Source organism: Phragmites australis, chromosome 7 (genome assembly GCF_958298935.1).
Source record: "Phragmites australis chromosome 7, lpPhrAust1.1, whole genome shotgun sequence".
Taxonomy (NCBI): Eukaryota; Viridiplantae; Streptophyta; class Magnoliopsida; order Poales; family Poaceae; genus Phragmites; species Phragmites australis.
The window spans coordinates 13,856,006-13,875,432 of NC_084927.1; the positions used below are offsets into that span (position 1 = coordinate 13,856,006).

Consider the following 19,427-nt stretch of genomic DNA (forward strand, 5'->3'; position numbering starts at 1 on the left):
CCCCTTGCAACCAATCGCCCCTGTCTGACCCCTGGCTCGTTGGGGTATAGACCTCATCGGTCCATTTCCCCATGCCAAAGGAAACCTTCAATACGCAATGGTAGCATTGGAATACCTCTCCAAATGGGTCGAGGTCGAACCCCTCACTACAATCACATCAAAAAATGTCCAGAAATTCTTCTGGAAGAAAATAATCTGCCACTTCGGTGTCCCACGACTACTCATGATGGACAACAGCATGCAATTAGACTTCGGGCCTTTAGAGAGTTTTGCGATGACCTCGACATCGAATTATGTTTCATAGCAGTTCGACACACTCAGTCCAATGAAGCCATCAAAAGGGCCAACGGCAACATCCTCTTCGGCCTAAATCGCCGCCTCATCGGCTTAGCTCGAGGCCAATGGGTTGATGAACTACCCAAGGTTTTATGGTCATGCGAGCCACCGGGTTCACACCCTTCCGTGTCCTGTACGGAGACAAAGCCATGATCCCCACCGAGGCCAAGGCCTGCTCACTCAGGGTACAACTTCCGCAAACTGACAAAGAAAGGGAGCTCTCACTCGACCTTTTCGAAGGCACGCACCTCCATGCCATTCAGAACCTAGATCACTACATTAAAAAAACTAAGGCCTGGTACGATCCAAGAGTTGCACCACGAAACTTCAAACCCAGTGAACTAGTGCTTTGACACGCCCTAGCCCTAGGAAAGCTACACAACAAATGGGAAGGCCCATACTTGGTCCTCAAGTCTAACAGACCCAGCTCCTACCGACTGGCCGATATAGAGGGGACCCCCGTTGAACACAGTTGCAACGTGGTAACCCTCTGCAAGTACTATGTATAGAGAACCCCAGGCTCAGTCCTCTCCAAAGAAGAAAAACACCCCCAACATCTTGAAGGTATAAGCCTCTGTGCTGGACGGGCATTCTGTCCGCCATCTTTAAGGTCTCGCCAACCTACATGGTAGACAGGCAAAGACCGCTCCAGCATCTTGAAGGCATAAGCCTTCATGTTGGACAAGCATTCCATCTGCCATCTTTAAGGTCTCGCTAACCTATGTGGCGGATAGGCAAAGACCGCTCCAGCATCTTGAAGGAATAAGCCTCCATGGTGGATAGGCATTCCGTCCACCATCTTTAAGGTCTAGCTAACCTACGTGGCGGATAGGCAAAGACCGCTCCAACATCTTGAAGACATAAGTCTCCGTGCTAGACAAGCATTCCGTCCGTCATCATTTGGGCCTAGAAAACCTAAAATGGCGGATAATCAAAGACCGCTCTGACATCTTGATGGTAGTGCCTTCATACCGGACAGGCATAACACCCCGGTCATTTCTAAGGCCAGGCCGGCCTAACATGGCGGAGGGATAAACACCCCAACACTAGCACGACTAAAAGTCTCTATCACCCGACCCTTCCGATGCCCCTCGAAGTCTCGCACCCCGTGACCGCGGAGCAGCCACAAGATGCGAAGGGGCTGGGATAAGGGGCTCAAGCGAAACATCGGCGCGATCAATTATAAAAATGGGAGAGGAGAAGAAACAAAAATAGCAAGCTAACACAAGACAAGTTTTACACACATGACATACAAAAGGTCTTTTTATAACAGATAGCCGTTGTACATCGAATCTATGCCCATCATACTAGCTAGCCTACTACACCCCCTTGTACCACTACGGGAAGACGAGGGTGCCAGACTGCCACACCTCCCGGACGGACCGTGGGACCTAGAGAGTCGTCCATGATGTCTGCGCACGGGAAGCCGACGCGAGCCCCCTCCGCAAGAAGGGCTACTGCCTGAAATTGAGACTCAGCCTCAGGAAGACAAAGGATACGCGGGAAGGGATACGAGTCGAAGGCCGAGAAGTCCAGCTCTTCCTCTTCCTACCCCGCCGGTGAGGCCTCCGCAGCCTATGCCTCCTCCACCTTCACCTCACCCAAGATAGACTCGAGGATTTTCGAGGGCACCCTTCCGTCAAAATCCTGGGGAAAGACGAAGCATCGTAAGAATAATGAGCCAGAACCTCCCGGGCCATTCGGGCCGCACACCCGTCATGTCTTGTAGTAAAACATACATCCAGAGCAGACACCGGGGGATCCTTTGGTTCGACCTTAACCAAGATGTCGGCGGCCACCTGTGGGTCAATACGCCCCTCGGGATCATGGGGCATAACGAAACGACTCCATCGACAAATGAACAGAGTAGCCCCCAACACACAAGATGCACTCGATCCCTCCCCAGAGGCACTATCCCAGGTACGGACGAGGCCTCCTCTGGCCTCGGGCTGCCATACCTATACACGTAGAGCAAACTCTGGTTAAAACTCAAAGGCACAAACACAGATAAAACACAAGAAGATAGGCGCGGTTTCCATCAAATAAAGGAAAGATTATATACATGCAGCAGAAAGAGGCGGTCAACATACTAGAACTCGACCCCCCTCCGTGGGAAAGAAAAAAAAACAAAGACAACCATGGCAGAGCTACACCTTCGGGGCATCCACGCTCGGCTCCAGCAGGGCAACAACACTAGACAAAGCTCCTCCAAAGGGTCGTGAAGCGCCCATTGACCCCGGGTGAAGCACCGGACCCCCCAACGAAGAACTCGGGTGAAGGCCCCCCGAGGCACCCGAAGTCCCCTGACCCGCCATGAAGCGCAACATGACACTCCGACCATGCTTCACCCATACGCCGTGACAAAAGCTCTCCAGGGCTGTGCAAATCTCCGCCTGAGGTGCCTCTAGCTAGAAGGCCTCGACCACAGAGTCCGACACCTACCACTCCAGAGCTTTAAAGGGACCACCCCCCTCCTGGTGCAGGAGGGTCAGCTAAAGCGCAGTGGCCACACGACCGCTGGACCTCGTATAGACCTCCGCAGCCCTAACCATAACCTTCGTGGCGGACTGAAGCTAGAAGAGTGGCATGACCGACGCCTCAGAGTCAGAGGGAAGTGGTGGACACTGAGCCCCTAGGCCGCTCAAGGCATCATAGGTAATTCGGGCCACCTCCGACGCAAACACCGTTAACTCCTAGCACTCCGAATGCAGTGGCCCCTCCAATGCCCGAACCTCCTCTAGCTCTCGCTGCATATTTACCACCGCCACCCGAAGGGTGTCAACGTTACTCTCGGCGGACACGTGGGCTGCGTTGGCCGCATCGACAACCTCCTTTTCCTCCCAGAGGTCTTCGGTAGCCTTTCTTGCCTCAACCTCCGCACGCTCACGAAGCACCATCTCCTCATGAAGACGGTCCTCCGCGGACTCCGCCCATTTTCAGGCCTCTTCCAAAGCCTGGCGCCCACCACCTCCCACACCCTCATCAAAATTACTTGCTACAAAGCACCACAAAGATAAAAAAAGACAAGATGAGCTACTCAGGACCCAACACCGGAACCGGAAAATCATAACTAATACTACCAACCTGAAGGGCTACCGCTACCAACCACACCTTCAACTCCTCCAGAGGATGCTGGGCCAATGATCGCTCAACCTCTCCACTCCGGAGTAGAGAGGAGGCTGCAGCGAAGGCCCTTGACGCCTCCGGGCGCAGCACGAAGTTGTCTGGGGTTAGGACCCCGAGGCTAGGGCCTCCCTCAACCGCTTTGAAGGGACTCTCGGCGGAGGGCATGGTGCTTCCGGCACTAGCCGCCACTGGTGGTCCACCAACGGACTTAGGGCCCGCAGGAACGAGGCCACGTCCCAAGAGACGGCCCTCGAAGACCCCTCCGGACGAGTCCCCGATCTTCGCTTGGCCTCCAGGGCCTCGATGGGTGGAATCAAGGATGCGTCCACCTCGAAGGTCGCTACAAAAGAGAAACACAAATTGAGATCCCCGCGCACGACCAAAGAAAAGGATATGACTAATGAAGCAAATCACACCTGGTTCCCCCGAACCTTTTACAAGAGGACCCGTAGCATCCTCAATATCCGAGTCTACAATACCGAAGTTGAAGTCCTCGGAGGCCACGCCTCTCCATTGGCTCTGGCCATGACCCGCAATATCCGAGGAGGCCCGGTCCTTCCCCCGGTCATCACCGCCACCCTGGCCCTAGCCTCCGGATTGATCGCTCACGCTCCCAACCTGCGTCAGGCACTACTTGCGAACTAGGGGCACCTCCAACAACTCGGTCGTCGAACAAGTATGCGAGCCTCCGGATGCTGAAGTCCACCGGGCCTGTAGGATCCCTAGGCTTGTTTTCCAGCAGCCCTAGGCTCTGAAGGATCCCGCCATGCCGGAGTCCCCACGCCAAGGTAAAAGCAGACACGATTGTACCACTCCCAGCTCTATGTCAGAGCCATCTACTGCTCCCGCTTCATGAGAGTAGGGGAGCATAAGATCACCTCCGCGATCTCTGCTACACGCTCCAGTGGGTGGCAGCTCTTTGGAGGAAAAAAGATGGCTCACATCGGCAGATCGAGAACCCAACTACAAAGGGAACTCACCAGCACTGACGGGTGGACCAAAATACAGCTTCGGCCACTCTTCCGCGCCTTGCTCAAAAATGCAGTTCCAGCCCATTTGAAGGGGCCAGACACACAACATGGTGAACTCCTCCATGAGGTCACGCATGCTCATCTTTTTGGCCACTCTTCAGAGAAGGGCCAGCCATGAGGTGAACTGGTCGTCCGTAATCTCCGTCTCTGGCTCTGGAACATACGCGATATCCCGGTTCGTGGAGCGAATGGGCGATGCAGGGCCGACGTTGTAGTAAAACCACCGCTGCAACCAGCCGGTATACCACCGGCCGTTCATGGCCTTCGCCGGGAAGGCATCGCGATACTGCAACCGTATCTGGAAGTTGATACTTCCGAAACTAAGGGGCCTCTTTGTCCCCTTGATCATGATCAACTTTAGCTGGCAGCTGGCAAAGTGGAGGCCTGCGAAGAAATCTGCCCTCCCTTCGCACCTCTCCTCCCGCATGGCCCACTCAAAGGTGGCCAGGTGGGCAATGGCGTTAGCGTGGAGCTGCGAAAGCTCCATGTAGAAGTGGTAGAGCACCTCTTCAAGCAACGTCACTGAGGGAAAACCCAGGCCTACCTCGAAGAAGGCTTCAAACACTACGACCTCATGGGCCAGGGGCTTCGGGACCTCCTCGCCCAGTGAAGCTCGAGCGACAGCTCAGGAGGGAATCTTCCCATCCCTAATCATCTGGTCGAGCTCCTCATCACCGACGATAGACACTCCCAGCGCAGTGGTTTGCCGGGAGTGGCTTTTGCTGGCACGCCGAAGCTCCACTCCTGGCGGTAGCCCCATCAGCAGCGGGAAAGCCGGTGCCACCTGAGGGTCCCCTGTCGAGGCTACTCCGGCCATCTCCCCGACTGCCCAAGTTTCGACTTCACTCAGGGTACTCAAGTCAGCCATATGAACCACAACAGGATTGTGAAAGGCGCTGGATTACGAGAGAGAGAAGAGTAGGGATCAAAGGACAACTCGCACAAGGCAAAAGGCGCCGAAGACAAAGGCAGATGAGAACGAGGAGTCGGCAAAAGGGTTGCTCTAGGCAATCCCCTTCCTGCTACAAATAGGGAGCAACTTGCCCCCTCCAGGCGGCGGGCGCACGCGCCATCCTTTCACCTGCCAGGCTGAAATCATGGGGGAACGAAACCAACTCCCTTGCCCCCCAACGACTAGACGACACGCGTCCCATGCCCCGCCTGACAGGCAGGACTACATCTCTCCCCAGGGCGCATTCAATGCCCCCTGTCACCAACGTCATCCAACATGACGTTCTGTCACTCAGGTCAAACCGTCTCGGACAAGCCAAGCAATTTTCGAACCACGAGCCATTAGCCACAAGTCAGGGACTGCCGGGGGCCCTGCTCCGAAGGAACCGCGGGCCCAATCACTTTGCTCACCAACCTCACGAGGGTATTGGGGGTCATTGTCAAGGAACCCCGACGGCCCCTTGGCTTAATCAGCTTAGCCTCCCAAAAGCTCGGCCTCTCAAAACCTCTGCCTTCCGAAGCCCCGGCCTTCCGGAGCTCAGCCTCCTGAAGGCTCGGCCTCTCAAAGCCTCCGCCTTTCGAAGCCCTGGCCTTTCGGAGCTCAGCCTCTCGAAGGCTTGGTCTCCGAGGCCTCGGCCTCCCGAAGCCTCCCCTTCCGAAGCCCCGGCCTCCCAGAGCTCAGCCTCCCAAAGGCTCGATCTCCCAAGGCCTTGGGGCTTCCTGCTGCCCGGGCTGGGTTCCCAGAGGTTACTGGGTGAGTCGTCGGGCCTCAGGAAAAATCTGCCAAAAGGGAAGAATAGGTCGTACTTTGCCTGCGAGGAAGTGACCGGCATTAAATGCCTAGGCTAGTGGACATCGCTCTGACACCCCGGCATGATGGTACCTACTCTGATGACCCTGACAGTGCGGCGATAGGCCACAGTTGGCAACCGGCCCACCTCATTTAGGGGGCAGGCATCATGATAATTAGCATGGTGGATGTTTATCTCCCTGATAGGATAGAAGGTAGTTATCCAGGATAAGCCCCAGTAATTTAGTTATATCCCGGATATTTGTACATTGTGATAAATTGAACGCCAAGCTACGCATGGCCCTATAAATATGAGGCCAGGGTCCTCTGGGCAAAGACGGACACAACGAGAAAAAATACGCATCACAGCGAATGTTGTGATACTCCTCCCAGAGTGATACATTGTCCTATCATCAGCATACTCGTGGTGTTCCTTCCTCTCAAACTTCGTCTTCAAGCTTGAGTCTCCTCCCTAGAAGAAACTCTCGTTGTACTTGCTGGAGCAAGACGAACTCTTGCTCCAACACCAAGCTAATAGACAGGGATCAAAGCAAGGTAATGACTATAATGAGGGGCACACCTGGGTATCTGGCGCCTGAATGGTTAACATCCCAAATCACCGAAAAAGTGGAAGAAAAAACATAGATAATTCTCAGCCTGAGAAGTGCATTCAGCTGATCAATTTGCTACGAGAAAAGGCTCAAAACAACCAGCTTATTGATATGATTGACAAGCAAAGTGATGGCATGGTCTCACATTAGGAGGAAGTTGTGTCTGTGTGCATCTCACTAATGCAGAGGTCGAAGATAAACTCTTGTATGGTTGTATCAGCTTGATATTACGATGAGAGTTAATAAAGCTCCTTTTTTCAAAAAAAAAAAATCAGTAGGAAGTTATTCAAATGATGAAGCTTGCAATATGGTGCTTGCAGAACGATAGCAATCGAAGGCCTTCGATGTCAACCGTGGTCAAGGTACTGGACGGTGCAATCACTGTAGAAACTTGCATAAATTACTGATTTTTCAATGCAGATCCAGTAATGTCTGTTCAAGGTAATCAATCAACATATTCAGCTCCAGCACCAGCATCAGTCTTATCTGGTCCAAGGTGAATGCGCAGAAGGAAAATCCATATTATACACTTTGGCTTTGTAACTACTTCTGTAACGTATCTGATTTCTAATTTGGAAGTATGTTTTAGATGGCATCAGAAGAATAATGTTAGGAAAGATACGTGTTACATTTTTTCAGTGAAGTTACAATTCTACCTTTACATCTGAAAAAAGGTAATGCCACTGCCAATTGTACATATTGTGATAGTAACAAAAGGTAAACTTGAATATGCTAAATTGCTTGAAGTCAAAGTTTATTTATGTAACACAATTGACTTGTAGATAGAAAAGCGTCCTTCTTATTATTCCTTAAGCTGTACCATGTTTCTGGAACCATTATCACATTCCAGTTCTGAACTGGTTGTTGTCGGTTTAGACTTAATGTAACAAAATGAGAACTAGTTCAATATTTTCATGTACTAGTTCAACATATTGGGTGAAAATGAATGTTGAACCTTTTTTTTCAAAATGTTAAACTTGGTTTCATAAAATTTTGAAACAAGTCTTCTAAAATGCTGAAAGGTACCGAATTCTAAACCTAGTACATAGTGATTAAAAATCTTTGACCTGTATTTTTTTTAAAAAATTTGAACTAGTCTCCCAAAATGTTGAAATGTACCAAACTTTAAACCTAGTATATGGTGATTAATTACATGAACTCGAAGAAAAAAAAGTAAGAAAAAATAAATAGAAAAAAATACAAACATGGGCTGCAAGCTAGGCTGATCTCTCCTGCTCCGTCGGCCGACTTGGGCCTATTTCGCTGGGCTGTGCTGGTCTAAGTACCTTAAGATCGCCCTATGTACAGAGGAGGCTCTTTAAGGAAACCAATATATGTACCAGTGGTTGGGGGTTTTACTAGTACTTGGTATTTGCATAATTATAAATTACACGTTGGGATAGATGAATCATAAACCATCCAACTTCTCACCTAGGCACGAGCAGTAACTAGCAGCACACGGCTAGCATTTTCACTCTCTGCCGCATTATATATAAACTTTCCTCTCATGAGCCCTCCTTTCTACCTTTTGCTAACACACACTGCTTATCCAGGACAGGCTAAGTAGCAGATGATCGGTGGAAGGGAAACAGAGGAACAGCACGCGGAAGGAGGGAAAGAGAAATGGAACATGCCGGAAGGCTACTTGTACTCGGTATTTGCATAATGATAAATTGCACATTGAGGTAAATGCATTGTAATAATCACATCACCACATACTAATCAAATAAAAATTTAAAGGAAGAACACACGGAAGATACAAGATATAGTTCAGTACCACTCTATTATACTGATAATTGTGTGTATAATTTGGGAACCCTTATTCTCCTTATATAGGGACAAACGACACACCCCTTTTGCGTAGATGAGCAATATGGAATTAAACTTCCTACCACTAATGGGTATAAAGACTCATGCCCTCATGGGTTTGGTTTAGGTAAATATCCACACATATAGTCTATTAGATGGGCCATATTACAACATTACCCCTTAGACAATTTGCCAATGTCATGCTCATACCTCGTCAAAAAATCCTAAAAATTCAGTGGAAAAATAGTAAGGAGAAAAAGAGTGCATAGCTAGCGTATCTTGCCATTTCACATGCTACCTCACTAAAAACCTCTTGTTGAGAAAACCCAGTGGGGCAAAACTCAATCAAGAAAAAACAATGCAATATTTAATCCTTTCGGATTTGATTGTGACTCTCACAATCCTTCTACCTTGATCATGTGGATCATATTAATCATGTGGATCATATTAATCATGTAGCTCCACTGCTATGGAACATGCTATCACTACCGATTCAAAACTGGCATCACTGCCAGTTTTGGAACTAGCAATTAATTAGCGGCAGTAAGTATTACTGCTGGTTCAAGCCTCTAACCGACAGTGGCAATCCAACTATCACTGTTGGTTCAAGTCGAGAACCATACTATAATGCGAACTCTTTGGCATGGGGATCTGTCTCAAGTTTGACTTGAGATAGAGACCCCATACCAAAATGTTCATGGTAGAGTATTTTATATCTAAATATAAATTCATAGTAGAAACTAAATAATCATTAGAATCAATGTGCCATATGGTGCAAAACTGTTCAGAGCTCCTAGCTCTTGGTAGAGCGGTATTGCACCGCAAGGTTCATTGATCCCCATACTCAAGCTTGATCCTAATTTTAAACTACAATCTTGTTAAAACCGCAATGATAAATAGGAATGAATGTTACAAAGCTGTTGTACTAGGAGCTCTTTGTATTAGGATCTAGGCTTGTAGTATTACACCATACATCGAAAAGCACCTGGTACAGCAGTATTGCGCCATCTATTTTACATCTTGCACTATCCGAGTAATAATAGTAAATCTAAATGAATGGTCAAAACACAATCATCGTGAAGCAAATATGTTTTCTACCACTCATTTATATCTATCTATTGCCACAATCTTGAACACTCAACTTACCACTCATTTAGTTGGGGAGACAAAGACCGGGCGACGGGCTCAGGAGACGGGGCGCTAAGGGGCTCAGGAGACAGGTAGACGGCTCATAATTGGGGAAATAGGGCAACGGGTTTGGTAGACGATGGTGAAGGTCTCGGTGGACAACGAGGTTGGCGACGAGCTCAGGAGATGACTCGGGCTCAGGAGAACGAGGGCGACTACGAGGTTGGTGATGGGCTTGGATGACATGGAAGATGGGCCCGAGGGGTAGAGATGGTTGAAGTGGCGAAGGTGACCATTGTACCACTTTGACCGTCACTACCCTTCGGGATTGATTTCTGGAGATTGGGAGCAAAGTGAGATGGGGAGCCAAGTGAAACGGAGATGGGGACTGTGGGAGATGGGCTTAGGATTTATTGAAGGATTATCATTGCTGATTTAGAATACAAATCGACAGAGCTAATAATTATCACTGCGGTTCATATTACCTTAATTATTGCTCTATCAGTGAGCTTATGAACTGGCAATGATAATCATGTTCACTGTCAGCTTAAAATACGAACCGTTATAGATAAGGATCACCACTGTCGGTTCGTATTGACTCAATTATTGCTCTAAGTTGAACTGGCAGTGATACCTTATCACTGTCGGTTATTTTTGAACTGATAGTGAAGGGGAGGATAGGGATGACCGTTTCTGTAGTAGTGCTCATCTTAGATGATCAATCTAGTCTCATCATGATGGTTCTTCCATGGACTCATCCATATAGTGGATATACCATCTCAGAGCATAACTAGTTAATAATTTGCCATGGTTGGGATTATACTATTTTCTCAAGATTCCTATATGACCACCAATGTTTAGTTCCTCCTAATAACTATGCACGTTACAGTAACCATCATACTTATAGGTATATTGATACACTATATATCACCAAATTTCCCAAACACAAGAATTGATCTTGAATCAAGTTGTGAGACATACTAGTGCCTTTTGTGATGCAATTCACATATGGTTTTTTTATCCCTTCTTTGAAGACATGCTCAAAACCATACTATGGTTTTGCATCGTATCTTGCATTTTGTTATGCCAGCTTGCAATAGAAGTATGGGACTTTAATCAAATTTTTCTTGATTCTGGAGGGGACATAATCCACTTAAGGATTATATGATCATTGATGTATCATGCTTATGAGGTTAGCTTCATTAAGAACCCTCTGCACTCTATTTGCAGGTGCATTGACTTGATATAGAGTGGTTCATTACCCACTTAACCTTTACATAGATATTACAATCTTTTAGGTAAAGCATCTACTCCTGTACTATCTAGTCTAATTGATATGAATGTTAGGTTTATACGGACATCAACCAATGACTCCACAAACAAACTCACAAGGACAGTCATCTGAAATGACCCGTACAGGTTGCCTTCTATTATCCTTATCTTAATAAGGACTTAGAGCTATGCCATTGCTCTATTCACTGCATTTTATATTTCATTCTATTTTCTAGTGATATAGTATAACAAAACACCATCTCATCTAATGTCGGAGAATTATTCGGTCTTTGTAAGACCTATAAACCATCGCATTCTACCACCAAGATGACCCATCATCTTCAAATAAGTGATATTGGTTTCTCATAGATTTCTTTTATTCAATTGACCATTTGTCATTGAGTATTCTTACTATAGACGCCACTACAATCATAAGCAATTATAGAGGTTGATTGTCAATACAATGTCCAACATCCATAGAGATGTATGGTTGTTTAACCTTATCTTTTATCGCTTCCCAAGATGAGAGATACTTGGTTGTTCTGCAGTCCAAATCTCATTTAATGAGCGTGCAAAAGCACTCGGAGATTCATCCATTGTATGAGTTGGTGAAATCTTTCACCTGCTAGGCTAATCCTATCATTTGGACTTTTGTATAGTGTTCTTTCAATCACATTACTTGATATAAGTAGATAATAAATCCATTGGAGTCCCCATAGATCACAAATTCTAAATCCGCAGGTGCCCCCTCATATTCTTCAAATGTTATAAGTCTTTTTGCATAAGTGGGTATGAATGTGAATATCAGGATGTCCACTTTTATGCACAATAAATCATTTTCTATCTAGCAAACTCTCGAGTATTAGCTTATATAGTGCGTTGATATCTACTCATAGGTCTTGCTCATGGTAGGCAAGTGATTGAAGAAACTTCCATTTTTTAAAGTATCACATCATTCCAATTATAGGTTAATCATCCACTAAATGCCTGGATTAAATCTTCAATCATACATTGTATCAAAATCCCCATCATGGGAACCATTAGGTTATGCTATTGTGATGGTTTTAGTGGGAAATATACCACACACTAGACATAGGGAGTATCTATACAGTGTACTAGACTTTGTATAATCATTCTTACATGGAGTTCACTACCCCAATGTACATTGGTGATAGTTTCTGCCAATTTAAAAACTTATGTTAGAACCGCATCTATATTCTCTTCTCATTCCTAAAATCCTCCAGCGAACATCAAATGATTTCATTGTGAGCCCTAATCTTATCCAATAAGATAGGTTGCGTCTACAGATCGTGATACTAGGTTCTAATTCAAAGAGTTATAGCAATTTCTTCCCCAAGGAGTATAACTACTATTTGGACCAACTTCATTAAATGAGAGCATTCATATAACCATTTTCTTGAGTTCATTTGGTTATCTTGTGTCTCTCGGAGTCATCTACAAGGAAATGAGGTGACTTAGTGATTCTTCTCCTTGACGACTTGAGACCATCTTGATTCTTGATAGAGGTTCACTTTTATGTCAGCAAAAGACTTGTAGTCAAGTATGTTTAACCCATAGTGCCCCAGATTATACATTGAGGCTTTTCAATTGCAACATGTATGTGTGTTGATCAATAAAAATATGTTCTATCAGAACATCAAAGATTGATCATACCATGCCCAAGATCATGGAAATAACAAATGTTCACCTAGAACATTCTAAGTCACCCAGTGACAATCAATATGCCCTTTTTAAGATCTAAGAGTCGCACCTCTTACTATCCTTGATGAGAAATAAGGATCAATTATGATCCATACTACTTCCAAGTCTCTTCATTTTATCTAGGATATGAGATTGCTCTTAGGATGTCTCGTGTACTTGAAATGTCCCAATGAACACTTTATATGCATAATCAATTGTGTTTCATATATAGGTTGGTCACTACTTGTGGCAATGTCGCCTCCATAAACCTGAAGTTTCCCATTCCCTTTAGATTTGCCATCACTCATCATTTTATCCATTCCCTTTAGATTTGCCTACTTCCCAAATTCCTCCCCCTATTAACACTAACCATTTAAGTGCATATGCCATAGGTATATGTGGGAATTAACTCGAATCACCTCATAATACGTACATGAAAGTACCTGTTATTGGTTTGAATCATATAGGGTGAATATGAAAAATTTCCATTAAGTTGTTCTAGAATCAAAGTGCTAATCTAGGAATCCTAATTCCCTTTGCCTTCCTTTGGCCACATAGCACCAAGATCATATGTATCCACTTTTCTGAGTTTTAGTTCAGATATATAGAGTGTATGATCTAGATCATATCAATGGCAAATTCCATCCAAGGTATGAGACATAGCAATTTATTCTATACAATTAACTAGCAAAAGTAATTATTATCTATAACAGATTATGACATAAGCGTATGGACATCATAATTATAACTAAAGCTAAGCAATAGACAAAAATTCTACAAATTTATAGAAATTTACTTATGTGCAGAAATGAATTGCCAAAAATATACTTTGCTAATTTGAATCACACTCCGATAGGAGGTATATGCCGATGCCATGACCTTAAAACTATCTAATATGACTCATACAAACCATCTTCTAGGCTCAAAATGGAACCATGTCATATCTTCAAGGGTAATATTCGTTTCCAATATGTCATCACTTTATATTTGACTCAGCAAGCTATCAACATCATTGAAAAAACATGGTAGGATGAAGTACACGTAAGATGAAATATGGTGATGTGATGAATGTAATCATGGTGTTGTTTCCTTCGCATGGTTGTCAGATGCTATTATTTGGGTGCTAGTTGAATAGATTACCATCTATGAATTCATTCAGACACCTTTTCATCTTAGCTGCATAGAGTGACTCCATGATGTTAGAGGTGTACTTATCCAAAAATTCAAAATCACATACTCTCATACTGTGAATATTTTCTATTGAATATCTCGTGTACTGCCTTTCATAGATCAGGTGTCTCATAGCACCTGTCAGCTCAATTGCATCACAGTGCAACAAAGCCTGGTTGCTGCACTTGCCTGTGAATTTCAACTTGGACTCATCAAGATTCATCCTTGCTTGCTTGGTGACCCACTACAAGGGAAGCGAAACGCTTTCTCAATAGTCAGCCGGCAAACAACTCCGACGAGGACTCTTGAGCATTCCGTCAAACACCTACCAAGCTGCCATTCATGGCCATCCTGGTACATTACCTAGAGGCAAAGAGAAACAAAAGAACCCAGAGGCGGATCTGCAACGCACGCCGGGCCGGAGGGAGCGTTGCGGTGGGTCAACGCTGCAGCAGCCAGGAGGTGGTGAATGATAATGTTGGCTTGTTGGCTGGCACGGTCGTTTGGATGCACACTACGAGTGTGATTGATTGTTTGTACGAGAGTAACTTGGTTGGACGTATGTCTATAATATTAAGGAGAAATCTGTTTAGTTGTTCGTATATATTGATTCAGTCCAGCTTGGCGGATGCAAATGTGCATCCGCAGTCTGGCTCGGCGGATAAAAGCTTCTGTATCTACTCATATAGATGGGCCCACTTATCAGTGTTACAAAATCATCTTCATGTGAGCAAATAATCACAGTCTTTAACTCACAGTCCTTAACTCATACAGCCTCATATTTAATCAACTAAATAAAAACTTAGCCCAACCTATTCAAATAGATACAATCAATTAAACGCTCTTCTTTCAAATAAATATAACTGGGCTTAACCTGCAAGGCTATATCCCCTATGTTTACATATAGGACCCATACGAATAACCTCTGTACCAATAACCAATGACACCATAGGTGATCGGGTTGCTGATTGGATAGTGCTTTAGTGCAGCAGTTCTGTCTCGTTTTTGCCACTCTAGATAATGTTAAAATGTCTTCGAAGCCTTACAAAATTTCTATGTATTCTGATCGAAATACAAAGACTAAGGCCCTTGTTTAGAAGCTTTGTGATTTTTTTCGTCTGTAATTGGCTTCCGATTGTAATATTTTGCGCACAACAATACAACCGGAATTTCTTTTCCTTGTAAAATTTTGTTTGGCTAAATGCTGTAATTTCTGATGGGCTGCGGACGATGCACCTGCACGCCCACCATCTGCACCGCCGGCGTCTTCCAGCTTACCTGCGAGTTATAAGGTTTCTTTCTATATCTGCTTTGACCAAAGTTGCCAACTCAAACGACCATATAACATCCGACTTTGATATTTCCGCTCCCACAGTAAGTCGTGCTAGTTCTTCCACTGTTAATCTAGAAGGAGCTGGGAAGTCTGCAATGCTTGGAGCATCCTTAATGATTGGACCTGGTTTGCTCTTGGCATACATTTTGCTGATGCATTCATAGTCAGTTGGCAGCTTACTTGAAGCTGACCCTGTTTGTCTAGCTTTGACCATTTTCATGAAAAAATTCAAGGCATTTTCAGGCACAACAGGCTTCGGTGGAGGTGGTGGAGGATGGAAATGAGACGTGATACTGGCGTACACAACCTTTTTTACTTCCTCAGTAGTGAGTGAATAGATATCCTTGGGTTCCGCCAACTTCTTAGATGCCACCGACTTCTTAGATGATGTCATCTACTTAGATGTTGCAAAACCTGATCTTATTTTCCAAGCTGATGGCTGGCTTCTTGATGGTGCTAGCTTCTTGAGCGATGGACTTCTTCGAGGCGATGGCTGAGGAGGTGGAGTTATTTTGGGAGATGGCTGAGGAGAGGGAGATCTTCGAGGTGACGGCGGCATGAGGTGTAGTGGAGAGTAGAGAGTCTCGGGAGCTGTCCCTAGTGAAAACACTATGTAGACCTTCTCCCACGCGATGAATGTGTACTCGTTCTCTTCTATAGTGTTCGCCCCCTCCTCTGCGTGGTAGTCTACCTCAACATGGTGGTACTAGTCAATTGCCTCATCTACTTCAACCGTGGTGTAGCCCGTTGGTATCGGATGTCTGTGCAAATGTTCATGGGAGCCGCGGGGATAAGCCACATCGGAAGCCACCTTGATGGTAATGTTCCTAACACCAATGTGTAGTTGACACGATATCCATGCTGTGATGAGGTCCACGGGATAAGTGTTGTGGTCAGCTCCCGAAACTCCCGTGGACACACAGCTACTCCGACGACCACGGAGGCTGGAGCACGCGAACTTAGGATACGTTGCCGGTCGTTCCTGTTTACTTACAATGGTGCCTCGTTCAAGCATGAGGGCTTGTGCTATTTTTTCTTCTGTATGTTTCCTCTCCTTTTTAGTGATTGTTCAAGTATTTTCATCATCCTAGCTTGTTCTACCTCTCGTTCTGCATCTCGCTCTGTTTGGGATCTCTTTCGGCTCTTGTAACTGCCAACTTTGCCTGGGAATCCATATTTCCATCCTATCATCCCAATGCTTCATGTGCGACCACCGTACTCCTTGTTTCCTAGGGCCAAAGTGAGCTCATCCCTATTCCTATCTGGCTTGAAAGAGCCTTGTGTAGACTGCTCGTGGGCTTTCGCAAGCTTTTTTGCAAATGTTTGTGTCAGTTCCTGGTCTTTGGAGGTTGTAAAGCATAAGCTTCCATTAGATGAGTAAGAAGCACCCCTCCCAAGAAGGAAGCACGTTGATCAATTTCTCAAGCCCTCCGTCTCAGGTGTGACACCTATCTCTCACAATTGATCTAGCTGTTATTGCCACTGTTGTTCTTTCCTCACGTACCCATGGCTGCTGACTTTGTGGTGGTAGAGGTTCTTCTTTTAGTTCACTTTGTTCACCGCACTCAACCTCTATACTTCTTCTGATGACTTATACTCTGCAAAGGCTTGCCAATGATCTTCCAGTTGTGGCCACTTGCAGAAATCTGGCGTTTCTGCACATATGTTCTGTTCAGTGTGCCCTTGCAGTTCTTAAATGAAAGGCCCATGATCATTAGCGTCTTACACTTAATTACTTCCATATCTGTCCCTTCAGGGAAGTTGAACTTCTCTAATATCTTTGGCCATAATATGTCGTTCTTGGTTGAATCAGGAACCACGTACGAATCACCTCGTTCACCAGTCCACAATCTGTAGCTGATAGGCATGTGATCCCTAACAGTAATCCCACAAACTGACTTGTATGACCCTAAAACTCTCGCAGGTGCAGTTGGCTGCCCTACTGGAGAGACCTCCGTGATTACAAATCACCCAGTAGGCATCTTTGAGGGACCTCGGGCACGATGTCGCACCTGAGATTGCTCATTGTCGTGACCCTTCAGAACATCAAGCAACTACGCATATGCGAAAAAGCTATTGGGAACCTATACGATAATATGTAGAATAGATGCATTCATCTAATTATGAATTACCTCATCAACTCCACAGGCATCTATTTGTTCCAGGTTGAGGTAGTGGCACGGGCTACCTTCTTCAATGTTTAACGACGGCACTACATCTCCTTCTGGCACCTGAGCCCGATCTGTGGTTGACGGTGCCATTCCTTCCTGGAAGTTCTGTATACGATGATGATAAGCGGTTGAGTAGTATACATATAGAGAGCTAAGAAAGGAGGAAGGTAAAGATAAAGCTGACGAGGGAGGGAGAGAGGCTGTCGAAAGAGTGAGATAACCTTGAAGGAGTCGATAGATAGAATGCATACACATACAATATTGCAATTGAATACGTTAGAACCACATTTAACAAAAATAGGCATAAGGGTACTGACAATTGATACATTGATCTTATAAGTCACATCATTTTACATAGCAAAATAATGATGATTACAACTAGAACTAGGATTATGAATCCATTAACTTGTGCATGGCATTCCTCCCAACTGGAGAACGCTCCACTTTGCCGACCACGATGAACAACATACCATATCATAGCAGTCCAAAATTTCAGAGAATATTCAAAAATAATATACTACAAACTGCCCTAACACCAAAGAATGTTCTTACAAAAAACTATTAGGCTCAGTGGCTCTAGCAAATGTCCTTATTAGGACTTCAGTATTGATTATATATTCAGAGAGAAAGTATTCTTCGCAAGTCAGCATTTATGTGCCAGTCTACTAGTTCAGAGAGCAGCTTCTTTCAAGACGAGATGGACGTCCTATCTAAGGTTGGCCTAAACATTTTTCTTTTAGGCGTTTAGGCCAACCTTAGATAGGGCGTTCATCTCGTCTTGAGAGAAGCTGCTCTCTGAACTAGTAGGACTGGCACATAAATGCTGACTTGCGAAGAATGCTTTCTCTCTGAACATGTAAAGAAAACTGTTTAGGTCAACCTCAGATACCTAGCAGCATTTGCATCAAATTATGGAGATAATTATCTCCTTTCATCATTTGCTCATCTAACAATATCGATTTACATTACCATCTAATAGTAGGTTCATAATCGCCCTTATACATGGCTCAATGTTCTCAGTTAACAATATCGATTTACATTGCCATATGATTGATTCTATTAAACACATGAACTCTCTTTACAACCAAATAAAACAATCTCTCTGTCCAGCTAGCAATATCACAACATCAACAACATACCATTTCATAGCACATCAACAAACTTGAAAATAAGAAAGATGATTCAATAACCCCAACAATCACCACCTGAACCCCCTCTCCTCTCCTCCTCTAATCCAACATTCCAAGCTAATTTGGTCCTCATGATCGACTAGTTACCCTAACAATCCTCTAATCCACCATTCCTCTAATCCAACCTGCAATCCAACATTCCTCTAATCCAACCTGCAATCCAACATTCCTCTAATCGTTACTTGCAAGACTGCAAGGTCTGGGCGGCGGGGTGCGCAGGCTGGGCGTCGAGGAAGACGGGAATGGTGCCAAGCAGGAGGATGGCGACGACGGTGGGGAGGAGGACGATGGCGTTGAGGAGGACACGGACAACGGGCACAGGCTCATGGACCTCCAGCAACGTGGGCTCCTCGGTGTCGGGAGGCATTTTGGCGGACGACCCAGGGAAGGGACAATTTTTCAAGTGTCAAAGGGCGTAGGGTGTCGAGCTATTTTATAGGAGAGGAGTTTCACTGCCGGCTCAATATGACCACCGGAAGTGAAATGGTACCTTCACTGCCGACTCAATAAGTGCATTGGCAGTGAAAGTAGTTTCACTGCCGGCCCTATATCCACCGGCAGTGAAACCCCTTTCGCTGCTGGTACCGCGGGGTGCAAAAAATTTATTTTAGCTTCGCGCACGTAGAGACTCGAACCCAAGTCCTACACCAAGTAAGACTGAACAAACGGCTGAGCTAGTCAGGTGATTTCGATAGAGTTTGTACTTTCTATAGATATTAACATTATGTTGATCGAAAATCGTAATACATATTTATTTAAATTTGAACTTGCTATATAGCAAAATTATGTTTTGTATATACCTAAATTT

The 19,427-nt window shown here is 45.3% G+C and overlaps 1 pseudogene; it reads right to left on the minus strand.

Annotated features, from left to right (window-relative positions):
• The window catches only part of LOC133925405 (uncharacterized), a 72,669-nt pseudogene extending 53,683 nt beyond the window's left edge, over positions 1-18,986 (minus strand).
• Between the last annotated feature and the right edge of the window lie 441 nt (positions 18,987-19,427).